The sequence below is a fragment of the Malus sylvestris genome, chromosome 4 (genome assembly GCF_916048215.2).
Source record: "Malus sylvestris chromosome 4, drMalSylv7.2, whole genome shotgun sequence".
Lineage (NCBI taxonomy): Eukaryota > Viridiplantae > Streptophyta > Magnoliopsida > Rosales > Rosaceae > Malus > Malus sylvestris.
Window position 1 is genome coordinate 3,030,597 of NC_062263.1, and position 24,910 is coordinate 3,055,506.

Here is a 24,910-nt window from a genome sequence, read left to right on the forward strand (position 1 = left end):
TAAGGGTGAACGTAGGACATTCAGGTAATTTCAGGTAAGTTTAAGTAAATTCAAGTAGGTATACGGTATTAGCATGATTGATGAGATATGTGATGAGATATGAATATGTTGTATAGGTCACTACATCACTAGAAATGACTCCGACTTATATGCTAGCCATGATTGATGAGATATGTGATGAGATATGAATATGTCGTATAGGTCACTAGAAGTGACTTCAACTTATATGTTAGCCATGATTGATGAGATATGTGATGAGATATGAATATGTCGTATAGGTCACTAGAGGTGACTCTGACTTATATGTTAGCCATGATTGATGAGTATTGTGATGAAATATGAATATGTCGTATAGGTCACTAGAAGTGACTCCGACTTATATGCTAGCCATGATTGATGAGATATGTGATAAGATATGAATATGTCGTATAGGTTACTAAAGGTGACTCTGACTTATATGCTAGCCATGATTGATGAGTATTGTGATGAAATATGAATATGTCGTATAGGTCACTAGAAGTGACTCCGACTTCTATGCTAGCCATGATTGATGAGATATGTGATGAGATATGAATATGTCGTATAGGTCACTAGAGGTGACTCCGACTTATATGCTAGCCATGATTGATGAGCCACGATTGATGAGATATGAATATGTCGTATAGGTCACTAGAGGTGACTTCGACTTATATGTTAGCCATGATTGATGATATAGGTCACTAGAGGTGACTCCGACTTGCGTACTATTATGAGATATTAATCGCTTGATTATTTGATATTATTGTTGAGATGTTGTGTGGTGGTACATTATGATTTCTCTGGAAATTATACAGGTGTTGTAACGAGGGATTACATGTGTTATATGTTTTCTATTAGTAATTTACTTACATGGCCACTCACCCTTGTCTTGTCTTCACCCTCCAGGTATTATTAGCTGAGTTTTATTATCACCAAAGACTCACGGCGATAAGAAGAAGAAGAAGAAGAAGAAGAATAAGAAGAAGAATAAGAAAAAGGAAGAAGAAAAAAAAAATCCGAATCTGTAACCCAGACTCGGAGGAAGAAGAAGAAAGAAAGAAAAAAAAAGGGAACCCAGTTTGTCCCTCCTTCCCCCCCCCCCCCCCCCCCCCGAAACCTAACCCCCTGCAACCCAGAAGAAAAAGAAGGATGAGGAAGAAGAAGAAGAAGAAGAAAAGAAAAAAAAAACCGAACCCCAGAAGAAGAATAAGAAGAATAAGAAGAAGGAAAAAAAACGTGGATGACACGTGGCGCCCAGTCATTGTCCACATGGACGCCACGTCACAATTAACGGCAGATTGAACAGTTTGACTAATGGATGTATGAGATTGTCCTAGAATTTACACTTTAGGTATGACTTTGGGATGAAAAAAACTTGATGTACTAAATGTTGAAAACCACAAAACATGAGGGTAGTAAACAATCTTTTTCCCTAAATTCAAATTTAAATCTCTCTGTCATTTTAATCCAAGTGGCTTTGAGAAGTGTGTGGATTCAACCCCATGATGATTCTTTCCAAAACATAAAAGTAAAGAGAGTTTTTTTTTTGGAAAACAAGTAAAGAAAGTTTTGTGTAGTTGTTCATCTGATTTGATTTCTCTTGTCCCTTTTTTCCTTTTTAAGTTTTTCCAAGGCCCCATATACGTATTTCAATACATATAACAACCATTCGACTTTTGACGCACGTATACCTCCAACCCTTTTGGCATGGAAATGACATAGGATATTGTTGATGCACAAAACCGGAGGTCTTGGAACAACGTAAATCCGGCCGTGAATCTGCAAGTAATGTAAATAACACAAGATGTATCGTGGTTCACCCCAAGGTTTGGGCTACGTCCACACTGATTGTATTGTATTTCTCTGAGAAGTGAGGGAGATAGTGTGAGAACTTTGCTCTAGATAGGAAAGACCTACGGTTTGTGAAGGTGATGAGGCCTTTTTATAGAATAAGGGCTCCTCCCCTAATTACATATTTGCCCCTTTCTTTATTACATAATTGCATTTAAGTCCTCTGAGTATTTATACGAGGCCCTAATTATGGTATAAACAGTAATCCCCCAAGTCTTCAGTCAAGAGAGTCTTTTGGCTGGAGACTTGAAATTCAGTCCATGTGTGGGCCGAAGCAACTAGATGTTGTCTTGAACTGATGCCCAACTAGAAGTAGCACATGCTGCGAGGCTGCGAGGCTCGTGGCTTATGTTGCCTTGGTTGGCTCGGCTTGCAGCGTTTGAAGATGAGGGAGTCCCTTTTATAGAATAAGGGTTCGCTCATCAATACATGAATGATGGGCTAGAGTTGATGCTCTCTAATGATGGTGAGGGAGTCCCTTTTATAGAATAAGGGCTCGTTCCTCAATACATAAATGATGGGCTAGAGTTGATGCTCGCGGCGAGGCGGTTGCTCAATAGGCGGCGATGCTCTCAAATGGTGGTGAGGGAGTCCCTTTTATAGAATAAGGGCTCACTCCTCAATACATAAGTGATGGGTTAGGAGTGATGCTTGCGGCGAGGCGGTTGCTCAGCTGGCGGCGTTGCTCTCTAATGATAGTGAGGGAGTCTCTTTTATAAAATAAGGGCTCGCTCCTCGGTACATGAATAATAGGTGCTCTCTAATGAAAGTGAGGGAGTCCCTTTTATAGAATAAGGGCTCACTCCTCAATACATAAGTAATGGGCTAAGTCTCCCAAGTATTTTTCATGAGGCGATATTTGTATACCCTGCATTGAAGCTTTGTAAATGAAGCTTTGCAAGTGAAGCTTTGAAGCTGGAGCTCTGTAAATGAAGCTTTTGAAGCTATAGCTCTGTAAATGACGCTTTTGAAGCTAGAACTCTGTAAATGAAGCTTTTGAAGCTAGAGCTCTTTAAATGAAGCTTTTGAAGCTAGAGCTTTTGTAAATGAAGCTTTTGAAGCTGATTGACATGAGTGATGCTCATGGATGTTGACATGAGTGATGCTCATGATTGTTTATGTATGATTGGTTGAGTGATGCTCATGAATGTTTATGTATGATTGACATTAGTAATGCTCATGTATGATTGACATGATTTAAGTACTAGGCGTACTTTTGATCACCTGGTTGGTGGCATGAAGTAGAATACGGATTGTACATTTCATCACCTGGTTGGTGGCATGAATGGCTAGTTGCCAAATGATATTAGAGTACGGTTGTACATTTCATCACCTGGTTGGTGGTAATAGTGGCAGGTTGCCAAATAATTTTGGAAGTACTGGGCATACTTTTGATCACCCGGTTGGTGTTATTTTGGGCTTATGGGTATTCGCCCTCTACACAGCATTCTAGCCCATTTATTTTGGGCTTTTTTTTTTACCCTCTAATGGGATTTATACATATTACCATCTGATGAGGTTTATACAGATGTTTCCGAAAAATAAGGAAAATAAGTTACATCATTCTGGTGGGGTGTTTATTCCTTGCTTTTGCAGTGTTTTTCTACTGCACTCTCTCTGTCTCTTCATCTGGCAGACAAAAGGAATCATAATAATATGAAAATCTTTTGCTTTTCTTCTTTTCTCTCCACTGCGTCTCTGTCTTTTGCTTTTGTGTCGTAGCTCACTTGATTGTTTTTCTTTCTGCTTTCTTCTTTTGCTTTTCTTTCTCTTTCCTTGCGCTGCTTTGCTTTGCTTTTACTTTCTTTTTCCTTTGGGTCGTCTGCACCAAAACAGAGCCTTTGGGACTGAGGGTAAATTTCACATTCACCGCAGGAGGAATTAACACAAGAACCGGGAAGAATTTCAGGCAATTCGAGCTCCTTCCTTGATTTCAAACCGGAGAGATTGGGCCAGCACGGACCCCCAACAAACAATCAAAAAATTCCTGGTGGTTAATCCACAAACGAAAACCGACCCAGAAGCAATTAATTCAAAAGACAACCCATTTGCGTGGTTAAATGCAAATTGATGGGTTAAGCTTTGTTGGGATTTTGATTCAGTGGTCTGGGGATATCAAAAATGAGGGAGATCTGTGTAGGCAAACAAATCTCTGAATTTCGTCACCCGTTCACTACGACATCTCCGATATCCCTCTCTCTATTTTTTTTTTTAGCTTGTTAGTCTGGATCGGAATTCAGTGGAGAAGTGGGGTGCTGCGTTTTGCGGTTGCAGGCCAGGCAGAGAAAACCGGAGGGTGCTGCGTTTTGAGCTGATGCAGTAGCAGATTGGACTGGCTCTTCGCAGACCTCGCCAAATCTCAGCCATCAGATTACTGTTCGGACGATCGCACACTTTTCTTTTCTTCTGCTTGAGCTAGACGAAGCCGGAGGTGTGGTTGTAGCCAAACTCGACAACACCGACGGTGGCCACAGAGCCGACGTAGAGGGAAGCAACGGCGAAGGCCTTGAAAGGCTTGGTAAAGAAATTGCCGACACAGCCTTTCCGGGATGACATAAGGGCCTAAACCCAGTGGAGCCACACTGCCCCCGGCCTACCACTAGTGGGTGTGTGACCCATTGCTACCGCTGCTTCATTCTCCGGAGTCTCTTCCTCCTCCTGCATCTGAGTTTCTCTGGCCGATGACAATAAAGCACCTTGTTTTGCTTCGTTCTATAGAATTCGGTGTGTGTTGGGTTTTTGTGGGCTTGTTTTTGGTTTTTGCAGATTCATGGCGGAGGTGAAAAATTGAGAGATACCTGACATAACTTTTCGTGTCAATTCCCACAGACGGCGCCAAATGTTGATGCACAAAACCGGAGGTCTTAGAACAACGTAAATCCGACCGTGAATCTGCAAGTAATGTAAATAATACAAGATGTATCGTTGTTCATCCCAAGGTTTGGGCTACGTCCACACTGATTGTATTGTATTTCTCTGAGAAGTGAGGGAGAAAGTGTGAGAGCTTTGCTCTAGATATGAGAGACCTAGGGTTTGTGAGGGTGAGGAGGCCCTTTTATAGAATAAGGGCTCCTCCCCTAATTACATATTTGCCCCTTCCTTTATTACATAATTACATTTACGTCCTCTGAGTATTTATACAAGCTCTAAATACGAGGCCCTAAATATGGTATATACAGATGTAGTCCCATATATTGCATTATTAGGTTAAGCAGAATCACCAAACCATATTTATATGAACTTTTAACAACCATCGCTTCAATCTTAAAGAGGGATTGGATTAGCCTAAACAGAATGTGTTTTGTAGTGGCACCTTAATTATATACTAGCCTTCATGCACGCGCATGCAGAAGATATTTTTTTAATCAAAGCGTGTTACGCGCGACTTACACATTTTAAATGTATTTATATTCGTGAATTGACAAAAGGAAAGTCAAATATTTGAAGTAAATGAATAATCTTAGATCATGCTAGAAAAAAAACCCTCACAAACCAATCAAAGCAGCTAAATTCACATAATAAAATTGGTATTTCAATTTCCATCTACATTCTATTGAATTTACATTAAGAATAGAGAAAATAATATTTAATAAACAACTGATTGAATCACATTATTGGTAGCCCATCACCCTCCCCCTTAGTGTAGATAATATCGTTTGTTAAAAAAAACAATCATTTGACAACTAATTTAATCACATTATTATGCGCATGTGAAATTTTTTTTTTATTATCGGCATTACACGCCTCTTAAGATGTTTAGAACGTGTTTAAAAATAGAGAAAATAATATTTAATGAACAACTAATTTAATCACATTATTACTAGCCTATTGTGAGGTACTAATTTTAAAATAAAATAAAAAAACTGTACAAAAAGAATTAATTATTAAAACATATTGTTAAAATGACTAAAATGCCCATGCATTATTTTGGGTTGCTTTTGAAATTTTTTGAATTGGGGGCATTTTTGTCCAAATTTTTTTGGTGAAGCTTGTGACCCCAAAATGAGTTGTTGGCTTTATATATAAAGATATATATATATATATATATATATATATATATTTTTTTTTTTTTGAAAAATGCTAAGGAGACTTTCTTGAAGTGGACTCTCTATAGATTCTCTGTCACATAATTTAACATTAATTTCAATGACAACATTATAAAATATTGTGCAAAAAACTTGAGGTTATGGAGAATTCATAAGGAGTCCTAAACATATAATATGCTCCGTGGTGCACTTTATATGTACTTTTGCCTCATTTATTTGTTCTCTTTTAAGCTGTTATGATGCTACCCTTCCATCTATCATGCCATCCATATATTTATGCTTTGGATTGAATCATCTTTTCTTTTCTCTTCTCAAGTCAATTTTCTAATAGCTGTATTTGCAATGAGTTGACATCTACAGGCTGATCGGTTTAAGGACGTAGATGAGTTAAGGGTGTTGATATCATACTATTTATTTCTAATAAAGCATTGTTTTCGGCTGACAATAACACTAGGAAGATATATTTAAGCTGAGTGTGATACCTAGTTGTAAGTGTACTTGTGGAGATTAGGATTCTCTCATCTCTCCTCTTTTTATCCTCTTTCGTTCCCTTCTCTTACATTTTCTATTTTGTCTTTCTCTTTTTATAAAAAAATTAATATAAGATGTTAATGTAGCTTAATCGTGACCATTCAAATGGGAGGGGATGGAAAAAAAGATGGGACAGAATCCTACTCCTACTCCTACTCCTACTCGTGGTGGCAAAACTTTATTGTAAGTGAATTATCCTGTTTTAAACTACGTAGTTTTGTAAATATACTATCATAACCTCCGTGATCTAGTGATAGTTACCGGAAGTCTTAAGTCATGTCATGTGTATGTGAGGAAGGTATAAATATTTGTTGCGAGTTCGATATTGGGTTTTGGCTAGCTTGTTTACTAGATTATTAATTAGTTATTATGGATTACTTACTTTTAAGGAAACACATTATTAGAGTCTTTTTTTTTAATCCAATAATATATTTATATTAAAGGAAAATTAATGAAAAGTTAAAAAAAAACTTTAGTTTTAATGAAAAATGACAAATAAATGTGTAGTGAATAGTACCAGGAAAAAGTAAAAATGTGGTTTTTCGTTAAAAGTGAACAATACCATGAGTGTTTCGTTAAAACTCCTTTATATTAATGGGTGGGGATTTTGGGCTAGACCGTAAAGTGTGCATGTCATAATACTTTGGCATCGAACTCGTCATCCACCGACGTTAAACCTAAACCTCCTTATATGTAGAGAAAAATATTATTTGACCATAGACTATTAAATGCATTTTCAAAGTTTTAAAACACAGAGGGCTTAAAATCTTACAAAATGATGTACAATATTCGTATGCATGACATTTAACCATCATATATGCATGGGTTTGGGATGCAACGAAAGTAACAACCTTAATTTTTTTCATGCAAATATATTTTCCTTTGCGACGTACATGCATGCACAATTATTACCAGACGAAGCAATTTTAGAACGACTTTTAGCCTGGAAATGATTATATTTTAAGGGCACAAGAATAAGATTGCTCTTTATTTAATAAATTAATTTTCTGGTGTTTGTAGTATACTGTTTAAAGTCTAAAGAACACAGGCAACCACACACTTTATGGTCAGCAAGTGATTGTTAATCAATCAGAAGAACAATTAGATTATTAAGATGAGATAGATATAAAATATATATGCCAAAAATATATCACCTTATTTGGAAGGGTGGCTCTTCCTTTTGAGTGCAACTTTGCACCAAACATAGACATTTAAGTTTCTTCTTCTTCTTCTTCTTCTTTCTTCCAAAAAAAAAAAACATATACATTTAAGAAGAATTTTGTTAAGGCTGATATAGAAGCTGCTTGCATCTCCTTTTCCCATTATTATTGGATGATATATATATATAGGACTTAATTATTGTTCAGGAGTGATTTGATACATTGATTAGTAATTACTTAACCAGCAAGACAGCAAGCAAGGAGTCTTATTATATGTCTGCAGGTACATTACATACCAACAGGATCCTCTCCGGATCCTTTTGGTAAGGATCTGGGAGATTCGTGAATCGTGTTCGTTCATCGTACATCGTGCGGCCAGTTTTACAATTGTTATGAAAAATATTTAAGCTTGAAGAAACTTACTTTTTTTCATAATTGTTCTGTCCTTATTCTCTCCCATCCCTATTGTTAGGCCATCTCCAACCGAAGGCTGGTCAGAGGGCTCGTTTGAGCCCTCTAGCCCTCCAAGATTCCCCAATATATTAATATTTTAATGAACAGTACAGGGCCATATTTGCCTCCGTCTCCAACCGAGGGCCAGAGGGCCAAAGGGCTCGTTTTAGCCCTGTCACAAAAAACCGTCTCCAACCGAGGGCCAAAGGGCCATAGGGCCAAACATAATTTATTATTTAAAAACTACAATTTAATGTTGTATAAATGGCCTAGGAAGTTATACGAAAAAAATAGAATTGAAAAAAAATATGAAACAAATTTTGTGAAATAAAAGTTATAGGAAAAAAAATATGAAACAAAATTTGATTCATATGAAAAGGAAAAAAAAAGGGGAAAAAAAGAAGTTTACATTCATTAAAAAAAAATTAAAAAAAATGAAGTTTAAATTCATTAAAAAAAAAAAGGCCTAATAATACAACGGCTACTAGCCGTTATATTAAAAAACATTTCAAATTATTAGTGTCGGTTATAACCGACACTAATAGTAGAACTATTAAAAAAAAAGAATATCTTTAATGCTGTCGGCTATAACCGACAGCAATAGGAAATCATTAAAAAAAAAAATAGCCAGCCCTCCAGCCCTCCAGCCCTCTCCGATCCCGTGGGGCCCTCCCAGATTCCAGAGCCCTCTGGCCTAGCCCTCGGTTGGAGACGGTTTTAGGGCTATTTTCGGCCCTTTGGCCCTCTGAACCCTTCGGTTGGAGATGGCCTTATCTTAGTCTTATTGTTAATTTCACTTCATTTTATTATCCGTGTTATTTACTCTCTAGTTGTATCTCCACTTGGATTAAATATCCTTGAAACAAATTAAGTATGAGAGGAATGTGTGACAGTGATTTAATTCGACGAATGGGAATATTTAGATTTATAATGTGAATCAATTCAGATTTAGAAATGAGAATGTTTATACATTTCATTGTAGCTAGTAAAATATGTTACTTCTACATTTTAATTTATAACTTTTGTTTGCATGACTCCTGCACTTAAGTTTTTTACTATCAGTTTTTGACACTTAATAATGTTGTGTTGGCAGAAGCTACAAAGGAGGAAGAACCAGAAGATAACGACGAAATGGATGGTTTCCAAACTGATGATGATGATGAATATGGGATGGATCTGACAAGGAAATGGGACTTGATGCCGAGGATGGTGATGAAGTTGATAGCGTTAAACTTCAAAAGTTAGGTGTGCCCTGTTCTCTTATTAGAATTTTTTTAGAGAGAATACTTGCTATTCTATGGTGGTCACCTTTTATGATCTTTTGAGAGTAAGGGTGAAGTTAAACATGCTGTGTAGTGTCGTCACATTATCCTGGTTTGTGATGCCTAATATTGACTGAACAATTCACCTTTCTAACTCATCCCAAAATTTGAATTTCATTTCCCCTTTTTTTGTTAAGATACTAAAATTACATCACAACAAGTTAGTCAGGCTTTCAGGTGATTCTCGATGCTTGATGTTTGTTCAAGTTCATTTTCTTTAAATTATTTTAGTTCTTGTGAGGTGTGATGTGAAAGGCCAGCATGGTGCTTGCCCAGGTACTATAAGTCAATAAAGATGCCTAACAGTCCCATAGGACCCTTATGCATGCAATTTAATGATGACGCGCTTAGTCCCCTGCATCCCTTGAGATATTGTCGCGAGCTTTTTTATTTTCTGTTCAAATGATTGTATTTTCTTTTACTGCATGTTTTCACAGTGTTCTTTCTTGCTATATGTATCCACTGCCGGCTAATTAATTATCGTTTGCGGGGTGCTACAGGCAAGTCTTTCCGCCCTAGTGATGAATATGACTCAGACTCGGACGATGATTTCAGTGATGATGAGGAATTACAGTCACCAATTGATGATGTGGATCCTTTTATCCATTTTGTTGATGCAGTCAAAGGTATGTGGACAAACTTTCCCGTGTTATCTGTTGAATAACTTTTAAATTTATGGCATTTTTGACATGTTTCCTTATTTCCTATGCGTTGCTCGTGAAGCCATGCAAGCATCAGATCCGTTGAGAGTTCACAGCCTTATGCAGACTCTGGACTTCCAGTATCAGGCTCTTGCAAATGGCGTTGCACAGCATGCTGAACAGAGGAGAGCAGAGATTGAAAAAGAGAAGATGGAGGAGGCAGCAGCTGCCACAGCTTCATGATTTTGCTTCTCTCGTTGTGACTTCAATTTTCCCTTGCTCTTCTTTGCCTCTTCCATTCATGTAGTAACGGGAATATAGAGAAACAAAGTCGTTGACGGTCCATTCAGAGTATTTGGTTGCTTTGGTGGTCGCAGACTCGCAGTTGTCGGTTAGTCTAAAGGACTTATCATTTTGAAGTACTTGGAGCGGTTCTCTGATGAGTTCCAACAATATGCAAAATTTTGGGGAACTCTGGAGCTGGTACGTCAATTCTGGGTTTGGCTTTTAGTCATTGTGCGGTGAGTCAGGCCATTCTGTGGTAGGATACGCATTTCTCCACCGGTTTGTGTTGTCCTTTTCTTGTTTCTTCTTTTATCGTTCACGAGTCTCCTGTGGTTTAGGCATACCATTTATTCAGGTTGAGATTCTCTTCTACAGAGTATTGTTGATTCAGATCCGATACGTTATTATTGTGCATACCAGCGAGGGTTCCATGCACTCCGAGTCTCTAATATTTTCAATGTTGGCCATTATATAGGGTGATTTAATGGCTGTTTTCTTGTTGAGTCAGCAAGTCTTTCCCCTGTGTTCCTCATCTTGTTTCGGTAGAGATAGCAAAAAAAACGTCGGGGGTATCGGTTTATTGGGTTGGGAGTTTTGACATGAACGCAGAGAGCTCCAAGGGTTGCTTGCTGCTTATTGTAAAACTCTGATGGATCTATTTTTTCACAGATTGGTTAATTGGAAATGGTGGGTTTATTTATTTTCTTGACTTCTGCGTTGTTTATGTTATTAAATCGAAACTTTATGCAAGAACTGTAACTTTGTCTTTATTTTTGTTTGTTTGTTTGATGACCATAGCACCTACATTGGTGAATGCTTCATGCAATCGAGGCCGGAAAAATATCGAAAATTGAAATTGTGTTTTAGACGTTACTTGCATTGCTGCTTGAATATTGTGAGCGAGTTTGTAGAAGAATCACTTTCAATTGTGGGTTTTCATATTTAATGCGTTGAATCACATCCGACCCAGACATTGAAAAATGAGCACTTGAATTCGTAGCAAGTAGATCAATTTAATAAAAGGACAGGTTAATCAGAATAATAATAATAATATGAAAGCAATACTCACCTAATTGAAGACGTTGAATGGTCTGTTAAAAGAATGGAGATGGGTTTATGGTGGCAGGTGGACTCCTTTGTCATAACTTTTTGGAGACTGGATCATTGATTTTGCAATTCATGTGGGTGATGGAGAAGTGCTTGAAGCAAAGCTACGTTGGACATTGTTAGGATGGTTAGGAAGCACATCCTAATTCCTAAGATGGATTATAAGAGTTTAAATACATGAGGTCTCAGGTTCGATTATCGTCAAAGGTAAATTTTAAATCATATTATTGCTAGTCTATTAGGAGACTTAGTCCACTCATTATCTCTTAGTGTAGATAATATCGTTTGTTCACACAAAAAAAAAATTGTATTCAAACAAGATTTTAAAGGAGTTTATAACGGCCATTTGGTAACGTTTTATAAAAGGACTTTTGAAGAACTGTTTTGTAAAACCAGCAACACACACATAATATTGATTTTTATGGTTTGAGAATCATCTAGTAGTTTAATTCGAGAATGATTTTTGAGAATGAAAACATTGTAAACACGTCTGGTATCAATATATAAAATGTTAAAATAAATAATGTAAATTCGTGTTTGGTAGTAATTGTGGAGACATAATAACCACATCCAATAGAAGATGGACATATGGACACTATGCTCAATATGTGCTCTTACCAACAAGGACCTTCAGAACTACTAGCTGGCAGGACTATGGATATTGGCTTGCATCATCAAGGACTGCCTAGTATGTTCTGCAATCTCCCCGCCCAGCTACCTGCTAGGATTATTCCCTATAAATAGGCAAGTAACAAAGGAAACCGTAATCACCACTTACTACTAAGAACTCTCTCAAGTTCTCTTTTCTATCCACTACTTTTGACTTAGGCATGAGATGCCCTTCGATACATCCTCACCCAGATATCCACGTGGACCCAAAAATCAAGGCATGCTAGCCATCACTTGGAGGGTCACGAAGCCATAATATATAAGTGATGTGTAAAAGTACAGATACATTAAAACCAAAGTCTAACTAAAAGTGCGCATTGTAGGGTGAACCCTTATTACAAAGCATGCAATGTCAGAGCATATTTAAAAATGTAACACAATTAAAGAATATTCTCATTTGGATAGGATGGATATTTGTACGAAGTAACATAAAATAACTTTTTACATAATCGGAACAGGATGTCAGCAAGTACCAATGATCCTCGTCTACACTAGAATACAACTACTAAGTCCTACAGGGCGCAAAACAAAAATATGAGTGAGCAAAAATATAAAGATTTTCTAAAACCTTTGTTTCTTGGAATATAGTAACCCCTCACACCCTATCCACTATTATACTGGATCACATGTTATATTTGGACTTTTTAGTTAGTGCGGATCTTGTCGCGTTTAGCCTTTTAGGTGTTTTTACAGTTATGTTGATATTCATATCTTGTACATGTCTCTAATTTATTGTTGAAATTGTTTTAACGAATATCACTATTTTTTAAGAACATTAAAACAATTTCACATGAGAAAATTCAATTTAATAAGATTGCTAAGGAGACTCTCTCAAAGTGAGACTCTTCATGGGCTCTCAGCCACCTCATACTTTTGGCACAATGTTTTACAATGTTGGCACGAAAATTGTGTAAAAAACATGAGATAACGGAGAGTCAAAAGTAAGAGTCTCCTTAGCATTTATAATTTGAACATTTAACATTTTCCAATAAAGTAGAGATTAAATAATTATTGGCAAGTCCTTATAGATTTTAAACTCAAGCACTCTTTTCGTAAGCATTTGACATCTTCCGCTTTTCTAAAAAGATTAATTTAAGGACGAGTATCATTTTTTTTCTTTTTTTTTTTTTGAGATCAAGGAGGATCTTTAAGATTTCTGAACTCCACTTAAACAATTAATTACACTTAAATTCAAATTTAATCTCTCTGTCATTTAATCCAAGTGGCTTTGAGAAGTCTGAGGATTCGACACCCAGATGATTCTTTCCAAAACATAAAAGTCAAGAGAGTTTTGTCTAGTTGTTCATTTGATTTGATTTCTCTTGTCCCTTTTTACCTTATTGAGTTTTTATAAGGCCCCATATACATATTTCAATACATTTAAGAACCATTCAACTTCTGACGCATGTATACCTCCAACCCTTTTGGTATGGAAATGACATAGTATATAGTCCCATATATTGCATTATTAGGTTAAGCTGAGTCACTAAACCATATTTGTAAGAACTTTTAACAACCATTGCTTCAATCTTAAAGAGGGGTTGGATTAGCCTTTTTTTTTTGTTTTTGAGAAATGCTAAGGACACTCTCAAGTGGGACTCTTCATGGACTTTCTGTCACTTCATAGTTTAACATTAATTTTCGTGTCAACAATATAAAACATTGTGCAAAAAACATGATGTAACGAAAAGTCCATAGAGAGTCCTAAACATAAGGGTTTTTATCACAAATGGTTCCTGAAATTGACCATCATCATCAAGATAGTCCCTGAAATTGAAAATCAATCAATGTAGTCCCTAAAAATAAGTGTCGCAAATCAATGTGGTCATTCCAACACAATTCTGTTAAGTGCTGATGTGACGCATAAATGGGCCCTACAAGTCTTTTTTTTTCTTTCAAATGGTCTTTGAAATTGACCCATGACATCAGAATGGTCCTTGAAATTGATCTGCGACATTAGAATGGTCCCTGAAATTGAAAATTGATTAATGTAGGTCCACAAGTAAGTGTCTCAATCAATGTAGTCATTCCGTCACAATTCTGTCAAAAATTCTGTTATGTGCTGATGTGACACATAAATGGATCACACAAGTCTAATTAAATTAAAAAATTACAAATAGGGTTAATAATTTAATAGTTAATAAAAAAATTGTCAACCTAACAACCTAGTCTTGCAATCACCTCTGGTCCCAGTTCACATTTCTCTACCTTTTTCGCTCTCTATTCTCTAAAAAAATCTCAATACACTCATCTTTACACACTTCGACTTCACTGAATTGAACCTGGATTGAGATCACCTTTGGTGACGGCTTGGCCTATTGGCAACGACTACTGGGACATCACTGTTAACATTTAGGCAATCAACATTCTCACAACTTAATCTTGGAGACCATGTTTAGCGCTTCCATAATGGTCCGGTGATGCAAAGAACAACGAGGTCTGCCTTCAAATAATGAGGTTATAGCTGAGGTGCATCCATTGTTGGTTGAAAACTATTTCCACACCTCTTCTTAGGCCTTGGTTAAGCCTTGTGCCTTTGAGAATTTATGGAAGGAATCTCTCTTCGGAGTAGGCCCTACTATAAGGAAAAAAAAAATCAGTTGAGCAAAAAGATACTTAGACAACTTTTTTTTAATTAATTATTAAACCCACATCAGCACATAAGAAATCTTTTTACAAAATTGTGGTGGAAGGATTATATTGATTTGCGACACCTATTTTCAATGACTACATTGATTGATTTTCAATTTCAAGGACCATATTGATGGTGTGAGTCAATTTAAGGGACCATTTGTGATAAAAACCCGTAAAAGTTGTGGGCCCATTTATGTGCCAGATCAGCACTTAACGGAATTTTAACATAATTGTGACCAAAGGACCACATTAATTTAAGACACCTATTTTCAGGGACTACATTGTTTGATTTTTAATTTCAGGGACCATCTTGATGATGAGGGTCAATTTCAAAAACCATTTGTGATAAAAACCCTAAACATAATGTGTTTCATAGTGCACTTTATATATACTTTTCCCTCAATCATGTCATCCATATATTTATGCTTTTGGATTGGATTATCTTTTCTTTTCTCTTCCCTTCCATCTATCATGCCATCCATATATTTATGCTTTTGGATTGGATAATCTTTTCTTTTCTCTTCTCAAGTCAATTTTCTAGTAGCTGTATTTGCAATGGATTGACATCTACAGCTCTAACTAGAAACTGCTTTGAGGAAATAAATATGCGCAATATCTACAAGTTGATCAGTTTAAGGATAGATGAGTTTGGATAAAGATGTTGATATTATACTATTTATTTCTAAAAAAGCATTGTCTTCGGCTGACAATAATGCTAGGAAGATATATTTAAGCTGAGTTTGATACCTAATTGTAAGCTTACTTATAATGACATAACTTTATTGTAAGTGAATTATCCTGTTTTAAAAGTATCGTAGCTTTGTAAATATACTCATAACCTTGTGATCTAGTGATCATTGCTGGAAATCTAAAGTCATGTCATGTGAATGTGAGGAAGGTATATATTTGTTGCGAGTTCGATAATCGGTTTTGGCTAGCTTGTTCACTAGATTGTTAATTAGTTGGTATGGATTAAACATATTTTTTGAGTTTTTATTTTAATTTAACGATATATGTATATTAATGGGTGGGGATTTTTGGTTAGAAAACAAAGTGGGCATGCAATAATATTTTAGTATTGAACTCATCATCTACTGATGTTAAACCCAAATCTCTTACTTATACGTAGAGAAAAATACTATTTGACCATAGACTACTAAATGACATTTTCAAAGTTTTAAAACACAGAGGGCTTAAAATCTTGTGTACAAAATGTGGACAATCTTCGTATGCTCATAAATGCATGGGTTTGGGATGCTCTGAAAGTAACAACCTTAATTATATACATGCATATCCTTTTTGACGTACATGCATACACAGTTATTACCAGATGAAGCAATTTTAGAAAGACTTTTAGCCTGGAAATGATGAGATTTATATCTGAGGGCACAAAAATATTGCCCTTTATGTAATAATTAAATTTCTGGTGTTTGTAGTACTGTTTAAAGTCTAAAGAACACAGGCAACCACACACTTTATAGTCAGCGATTGTTAATCAATTAGAAGAACAACTAGATTATAAAGATGATATAGATAATATATATATATGTGTGCGCGCGCGCGTGCGCCAAAAATATATCACCTCATAAGGAAGGGTGGCTTTTCCTTTTGAGTGCAACTTTGCACCAAACATATACATTTAAGAAGAATTATGTTAAAGCTGATATAGAATAAGCTGCTTGCATCTCGTTTTCCCATTATTATTGGATGAATTGATAAAATATATCACCTCATAAGGAAGGGTGGCTTTTCCTTTTGAGTGCAATTTTGCACCTAACATATACATTTAAGAAGAATTATGTTAAAGCTGATATAGAATAAGCTGCTTGCATCTCGTTTTCCCATTATTATTGGATGAATTGATATAAATATAAATAAATATATATATATATATATATATATATATATATATATATATATATATATATATTCTTGAGTATATTACATAAAACTATCTCAACTATTGGGTCAGTCACAGTTTCATATCTCATCTTTAAAATATTTCAATGTTATACCTCATCTTACAAATTTGTTACAATTTCATACATTCCGTCAATTTGTCTGTTAATTCTTCAATTAAATAGTAACGTGGCTTGAGACGAGATCCATTTTCTATTAAAAAATTAATTAAATATTAAATACTAAAAAAATAATAATAATAATTTTTTTTGGCATGGGGGACCCACCCCATATCCCCTCACCCTTCTTCCCCGCTCCCGTCTTCCCCAACCCAAAACAAGAACCACCCCAAACCCAAATCCCAAAAATGGCGACATGGGTTTTGTTCATTTGGTATTTTTCTCTTACCCCTTTTGATTTTTTTAGGTGCAAAGCTCGCCCCCAAGGTGGGTGTGAACTACGGCCAGCTGGACAACAACCTCCCACCATCGTCACAATTGGTGAAACTCATCCAGTCACTCAAGGCCAAGCGAGTCAAGCTCTACGACGCCAACCCCAAAATCCTCACCGCCCTCCGTAACACCGGCCTCCAGGTCTTCATCATGGTCCCCAACGAGCTCATTAACAACATCTCCTCCAATTAAACGCTCGCCCACCATTGGGTCCACACCAACTTTGTCCTCTCTGATTTGGTACCTCCTCGTTGGAAACGACATCCTCAGCCAACCCGATAAACAGATATGGTATAATCTCGTACCCGCAATGCGAACACCAAACAGTGTCCTAGCACGGAGTGGAATTTCGGGTTGTTATACCAGAACGGGTTGCATGTGTACCCGATTGACTTGAGCGGGAAGACGTCTTTGTCGGAGTACTTGCCGTTGCCGACAGCGACAAATAACAAGCCATATAAAAGGTCAATTTGGTGCATGGTGGCGAAGGGAGTGAATAGGAGTGCGGTGGCGTAGACTCTATCGTACGCCTGCTCGTGAATAGGGCCGCCGTCGTAACATTGAGGCACGGGGGGAAGCAGTGCGGTTGAAGAAGGTGGAGGAACGGGAGGAGAAGCTGGAAGTGAAGGAGGCGAAGGCAGAAGCAGACGAGAAGCTGGAGTGGAGGAGGCGAAGGCGGGTCAGATCTGGGTTTTGGGTGGTTCTGGTTTTGGGTTGGGGGAAGACGGGAGCGGGGAAGAAGGGTGAGGGCGATAAGGGGTGGCTCCCTCACCCCCATACAAATTTTTTTTTTTTAAGTTTTTAATATTTAATTAATTTTCAAATAGAGAGTAGGTCCATCTCAAGTCACATCACTATTTAACGGAAGAATTGATAGACAAACTGACCGAAGGTATAAAATTGTAACAAATTCGTAAGATGAGGTTGACATTGGAATGTTTTAAAGATAGGATATAAAACTGTGATTGACCCAATAGTTGAGGTAATTTTATGTAATTTACCCATTTATATAAAGCCAACAAGTCCAATGAATACTGTTTTTTTATGTCACAAGCTTCACCAAAAAAAAAAAAGAGGACAAAAATGCCCCTCGAACAAAAAACTTCAAAAGCAACCCAAAATAATGCATCATATATGACAGAGGTATTTTCGTCATTTTAATGATTAATTTTTTTGTACAGATTTTTTTAATTAGTAACTCACAATAGGTTAGTCATAATGTGATTTAATCAGCTGTTCATTAAATATTATTTTCTCTATTTTTAAACACATTCAAAAAATCTTAAGAGGCATGCAATGCCGGTTATAAAAAAGATCTTTCGCATGCGAATAATAATGTAATTAAATAATTGTCAAATGATTGTTTTTAAAAAAAAATGATATTATCTACACTAAGGGAGAGGGATAGACTTAGCCTCACAATAGACTAGCAATAATGTGATTCAATAGTTGTTTAGTAAATATTATTTTCTTTATTCTTAATGTAAATTTTATAGATATCGATTTTATTATGTGGATTCAGCTCATTTAATTGGTTTATAAGATTATTCATTTACTTCAAATATTTGACTTTCATTTTGTCAATTTACGCATATAAATATATTTAAAATGTGTAAATCATACGTAACACACCATGATTCAAAAAATACCTTCTGCACCATGAAAAAAAATGTGCATAACTTGATTAAGAAAAATAATCACCGTTTCATTTGAAACTATTGAACTAAAATGTGCATAATTTGATACAAGACTTCCTGCCGACAGTGTATGCTGATACATGGAGGTGAATTGTCTGCCCTCCCATTTTCATACTCTCCTCATGGCCTCATGTGATGTGTGGTTACGGTTAAGTCACGTCAATATTTTATATTAATTTTTTATAGAAATAATAAAATAAAAAGTAATAGGATATAAAATGTTGACGTGGCTTAACCATGACCACACAAACAGTAGAGCATGGATAGAGTATAAAAATAGGAAGGCAAACAATCCACCTCCGCTGATACATACATGCTTTATTTTCTAATTCCTAACTTATATATCATAGATTGCAACCAGCAACTACAAAGTATCGCAATTTTTTTTTTCCTAGAAAAAGATGTCATCCGCCACCTTTTATAGCCGGATTCCCTTCAACTTAATCCATTTAATCTGAAATTCGGACCGTTCAAATTTGATTCAACGGTTACAGTTATTATCATTTTAAAAAGATCCTCTATTTGTAATCGTTAAATCAAATTTAAATAGTTCGAATCTTGAACTAAATGGATTAAGTGGAAAGATATCTGAAGAATTCCTTTTCCCTTTTATATATATCAATTCAAATTGCAAATTTTGACATTGACATTGCGTTACAGTACTAGCTAGTGGATGTGTTTGATTTGACGTAGTACAGAAACACTGCCATAATTAATTTAAGGCTAATCTCAAGTACAATAAAGGCTACTTTATGAGATAAAAATGAGAGAATTTTAACGAAAAGCATCCGGTACTGTTCACTTTAACGAAAAACTACATTTTTACACTAAAAAGTCAATCCTGGTACTATTCATTTTACCCTTTATTTTGTTCTTATCATTAAAACTCAAAGTTTTCAAGCCATTTTCATTAGTTTTCCTTAAAAATTATGTAATTAACATTTTGGCCTTAGTCTTGTACTTAAACGTACGTCAATTTTCCGGAATTTCATATTATAACCTTCTCAAAGAAATTCAAAGTTCAAAATTCTAAACCCAAACCGACATACTTATGGACATAACAGTAGGCCTTATATCCACTAGCATTTATGCATGCGTTCAAGAGTGCAAAATGTTGACAAATGATTGTTTTTTTTTTTAAGAAATGGTACTATCTATACTAAAAAAATAGGATGAGCTTAGTTTTACAATGACTTAGTAATAATATGATTCAATCAGTTATTTATTAAGTATTATTTTTTCTATTCTTAATGTAAATTCTATAGAAATCAATTTTATTATGTGGATTCAGCTGTTTTAATTGGTTTATAAAGAATTTCTTCTAGCATGATATAAAACTATTTATTTAATTCAAATATTTGACTTTCATTTTATCAATTAACGTGAGAATATATATATATATATATATATACAGAGGACTTAATTATTGTGCAGCAGTGATTTATACACAATAATAGTGTAGCATTGATTAGTAATTACTTAACCAGCAAGCAAGGAGTATTATATGTCTGCAGGTACATTACGTATACCAAGCGATAGTCACATCGAGCTTTGATTTGATAAACTGAACTTTAGAGAGACTATGGAGACTTTTTCAAAAAGTTCTCTCAATCTAGGGTTCTTCATGAATTTACTGTTATTTTATAATTTAACATTAATTTTTATTTTAATTTTATAAAATATTATGTAAAAAAATATAAGATAACAGATAATTCATTGAAATTCCTCTTATCATTTCTCTTGAACTTTTCCTGTTTAAGCTCCGTCATTTTGGAAATTTAGCTGACGTAGTAGTCCTGGCCACGAGGCAATTATATAGACTTCCAAGTAGGGATGATAATTGGTCGAAGAGGTGATAGGTATGCCATTTTTAGCTCTGCCTCTGAGTATATAGGAAAATAGGGTTTTGTTAGAGAGTACGTAGATTGACTTGTCACTTGTCTCTCTTATCTTAAGAGAGTTTAATTGAAAGGATAAGGATTGTCTGCCTCCTTGTTTTCGTGCCCTTCTGTTTTGTGTGGTCACGGTTAAACCACATTAACATTTTATATTATTTTTTTATAGATATAATAAGATCAAAATAAATAGTAATATAAAATGTTGATATGGTTTAACCGTAACCACACAAAACAGAAGGGCACCATTGGAGTGGGTTTGGGGGCTAATTTGACTTTTAACCCACCATTGGAGTTGGTCTAAAGGATGAGGATCATCTTTGGATTCTTCTTTTTGTGGGAATCCTATAAATCTTTATATTTTAATTGTTTATTATACATTGTACGGTCAATTTTCGTTAAGTAATATTTATGTTTAATTTTATATAAAAAAATTGAATATTTTTTACAATACGATATACACTGAACGACTAAAATTTAAAAATTCTTAAGATCCCTACAATTTGAATCCAAATAAAATCCAATTCCCTCCATAAAGCTTTTTCAAATTGTGATGGGCTTATAAAAAACAATATATCGTACAAAACAGTCGCAAACAACTATTTGTGACTGTAACACAACATATTAAAATTTAGTATAGTACATGTACATATATTTCAAGGAGCAATTATTGCCACTTCATGCAAAAATCATCATATAGTAATCCTTGCTTGTAGAAAAAAAAAAAAAACAAAAGCAAAAAATTGTATGACAACTATATTGGAATGTCGCGAACAATTTCCCTATTTGAAATATAAATCTAAAATTATTGAAATTATAATACCGCGAACCCATCATACTTAAAGGATAGTATATTATTTATATATTTATTTTTACCTCTTACGCACTCTTATTAATATTTTGTCATTGATCTTCTTCATTTCGTTCGATCTGACGATACAAAATTAAGAAGAATGTGTAAGAAGTAAAAATAAGTGTGGATAGCACTACCCTACTTAAAAATTACTTGGAGAAGGCCAGCCTAGCAGATGCTAAAGATGATCTCATGGGTCTTATAATTTTATTTTGCAAACTATAAAAAGAAAAAGAAAAGATGAAGATATATGTTCTCTGTATAATCAACTATGATCAAGAAATAAGAGATTCTATTATATTACTGCATCTCTATTAGAAGATGCAAATTTGAGATGTAAAAGCTACATTTACATCTTATTTTACATATTTAGGAGTATAATTTAGTTCTACTCTCATGAGAGTGATGCAAATTTAGGATCTCATTTATTTTTCTCTCTTTAACTGATGGAGTTCACCGCCAAAAGATGTTAAATATGTAAATTTTCATTTTATTACATCTTCTGGCCAATATTGGTGTTTTACAGATCACCCGTTGGAGATCAAAGCATATCAATGTCAATTTCAAAGCATTTTGCACCTTCCATTGGAGATGCTCTTATATATTAATTAGAGATCAATATTGTCATAAGAAGATTCTGCCAGTGCTAAAACCTTAAAGCAAGCGTTAAGAGGTGGATTTTCTATTTTGGTGTAACTAATTTTTCTTCTGCAGCTTAATCTGATATTAATGACATAATTGTACGTAGTGATTAGGAAACCTTGGTAGCTAGCTAGCAGCCTGTGCCAACCTGCTTAATTAGAATACAAATCTGCTTAATCTAGTTATGGTTATATATAAGGCTTTTTTGCCAAAATTGTCCCTGAGATTTGAATAACTAAAAATATTTCAAATCAATAGAAGTGGTCCCCGAGACTGTCCACCATTCATTATTTTGGTCATTCCGTTAAAAGCTCCGTTAAGTGTCCTGGAGCTCTTGGCTGGAAGTTTGGGCAATTTTCAAAGCTTCTTAACTCAATAGTTTTTTAACCAAATTCGACCCATAATATATCCAAATGAAGATAGAAAAGTGTAGAATAAGATTATACCTGGAATCCCAATGGTTGCCGGAGATGGTCGGAAAATAGTCTCAAAGTTGACTGATCTGAGAGAAAACTAGAAAATTCGCCGGAAAGTGGATAAACTTTAAACGTTCATAACTTCTTCAATACTCAACGAAATCAAGTGATTCAAAAACAAAAATCATAATTCTCGATGAGAGGAAGAGAATGGTACCTTTTCAACGGCTAACCAGCTGTGGTTTGGCCGAAAAACGGCTCGGAAGTGGCTAACTCTAGACCAAGACAGCCACTTTTGAGCCGTTTTTAGGCCAAAACATGGTGATTTAGCTGTTGAAAAGATACATTCTCTTCGTCTCGTCGAGAAGTATGATTTTTGTTTTTGAATCACTTGATTTCGTTGAGTATTGAAGAAGTTATGAACGTTTAAAGTTTACCAAATTTCCGGCGAGTTTTCCTGTTTTCCCTCGAACAAGTCAACTTTTAGGCTATTTTCCGACCATCTCTAGCAACCATTGGGCTTCCAAATAGGTATAATATTATTCTACACTTTCCTATCTTCATTTTGATATATTATGAGTCGAATTAAGTTAAGAAACGATTGAGTTACGAAGCTTTGAAAATTGTCCAAACTTCCGCACAAGAGCTCCAGGACACTTAACGAAGTTTTTAAAGGAATGACTAAAATGATGGATGGTGGACAATCTCAGAGACCACTTCTATTGATTTGAAATCTCAGGGACCATTTTGACTAAAAAACCTATATATAATAATGATTAGAGAAGTTTGTACGTAGGCAGTAATCAAAACCTACTCCACTCCACTTAGGGGTGGGCAAACGGGTTCTGGACCCGTGGGTCGGGGTGGATCCTTAAGGTTCAGGGCGGGTACGAGGCGGGTCCAAAAATTATAAATACAAAAAGGGGCGGGCCGGGCCGATTCCTAGTAAATAACAGGGCTTGCCGATTCTAAAAGTTAGAGAAAATGGGCCCCGGCCCGAACCGTTCATTACTATTGTTTATTACCCTTCTCAGGCCCAGGCCTTTTCGCTCAAGCCTCACCCTCACCTCACCCTCTTTCTCTCTCAAGTCCAGTTCGAGTCTCATCCCCAGTCCAATCCGAATCTCCTCCCTAATCTCTCGATCTCTCTCGATCTCCTCCCGATCTCCTACATCTCGATCTCCTCCCGATCTCCTCCATCTCGATCTCCTCTCTGTCGATCTCATCCTTCCCGATCTCCTCCATCTCGATCTCATCTCTATCGATCTCCTCCATCTCTCTCTCTTTCCCACAGTCTCTCTCTCACCCGCCCTAAACCCAGCTGAACCCCTTTCTTCCTCTCGTCTTCCCCAATTTTCACAAAGCACCACCGAATTCTCACAATTTCACAAACCACTACCATTGTCGTTGACTTCTTTAATCTAAATCAAGCGTGCTGCTGCAAATGATGATTACGGTGATGTTTGGCCTCGATGTTGGTCTCAAATGACTCATCAACACCCAAGGTACCTTCTAGGCCTATTGCATGTGAACATCTTATTCAAATTTGTGAAAAATCCGTTTAAATTTATGAGATTTTGAGGGTTCTTCGTTTAACCTATGGGTTTTTTTGACGTTTCTATCTGAGATTTAGTATTTATTTTCTAGAGTTTTTAGAATACTTCGATTAAATTTGTGAGTTTGGTAGTGGTATTTATGAAATGATTGTTAGGTTTTATGCTGCAGATGTGAGGGTGGAGAGCTTCGAGGTGCTCGACAAGTGCAAGAGGAAGGTTGTGGTGATGGCAAATCCGACGGTGATGGTGGAGTGGTTCTGGATCTGGGTCGGGCTGGGCTTGGCCGAAACGATGAGCGAGTTGAAGATCGGGAGGATGAGATGAGTGAGTGGACTCTGGGAGGCGATCAAAAACGGCCAAAAGACAGAAGAAAAAACATAAGGAGGACTCGTGGACCCGTCCCGAACTGGCCCGTTTCAAACGGGCCGAGTTAGGTCTGGTTCCAGTGATAAAATTTGTAATATCCGACCTGGCCCGGCCCGTTTCCTATTTAAGCGGGTCCGGTCCGGTCCCTCTAAATTTGGGCCCGGCCCAACCCGTGCCCACCCCTAACTCCACTTGCATGGAAGAAAATACTGAAAACCCTAAATATTAAATAAATATATATAACAAAAAAAAAAATGCATGCAAGTTTTAGTTCCTTAGTTCGTAATAAACTGATCAAGTACTAGTGATAAATTAATTCGCAAATTATATTAATTAACTTCGTTGTTCACTAAATTTTTTCCCATCATTTGGTTACATGCATAAATTAAGTTGGTATGTATATATGTGTAGGGACCC

General features: G+C 36.0%; 2 protein-coding genes across 3 annotated transcripts in view; one reads left to right on the top strand and one right to left on the bottom strand.

Moving 5' to 3' along the window:
• LOC126618864 (importin beta-like SAD2) overlaps positions 1-11,077 on the top strand; it is a 128,525-nt gene extending 117,448 nt beyond the window's left edge. Inside the window, exons 21-22 of the transcript XR_007621880.1 lie at positions 9,882-10,007; positions 10,105-11,077. The gene's annotated coding sequence lies outside the window, so the exon portion shown is untranslated. The remainder of the gene's footprint in view (positions 1-9,881; positions 10,008-10,104) is intronic.
• The window catches only part of LOC126618873 (chitinase-like protein 1), a 43,278-nt gene that overhangs the window by 8,886 nt on the left and 9,482 nt on the right, over positions 1-24,910 (bottom strand). The gene's annotated exons all lie outside the window — the stretch shown is intronic.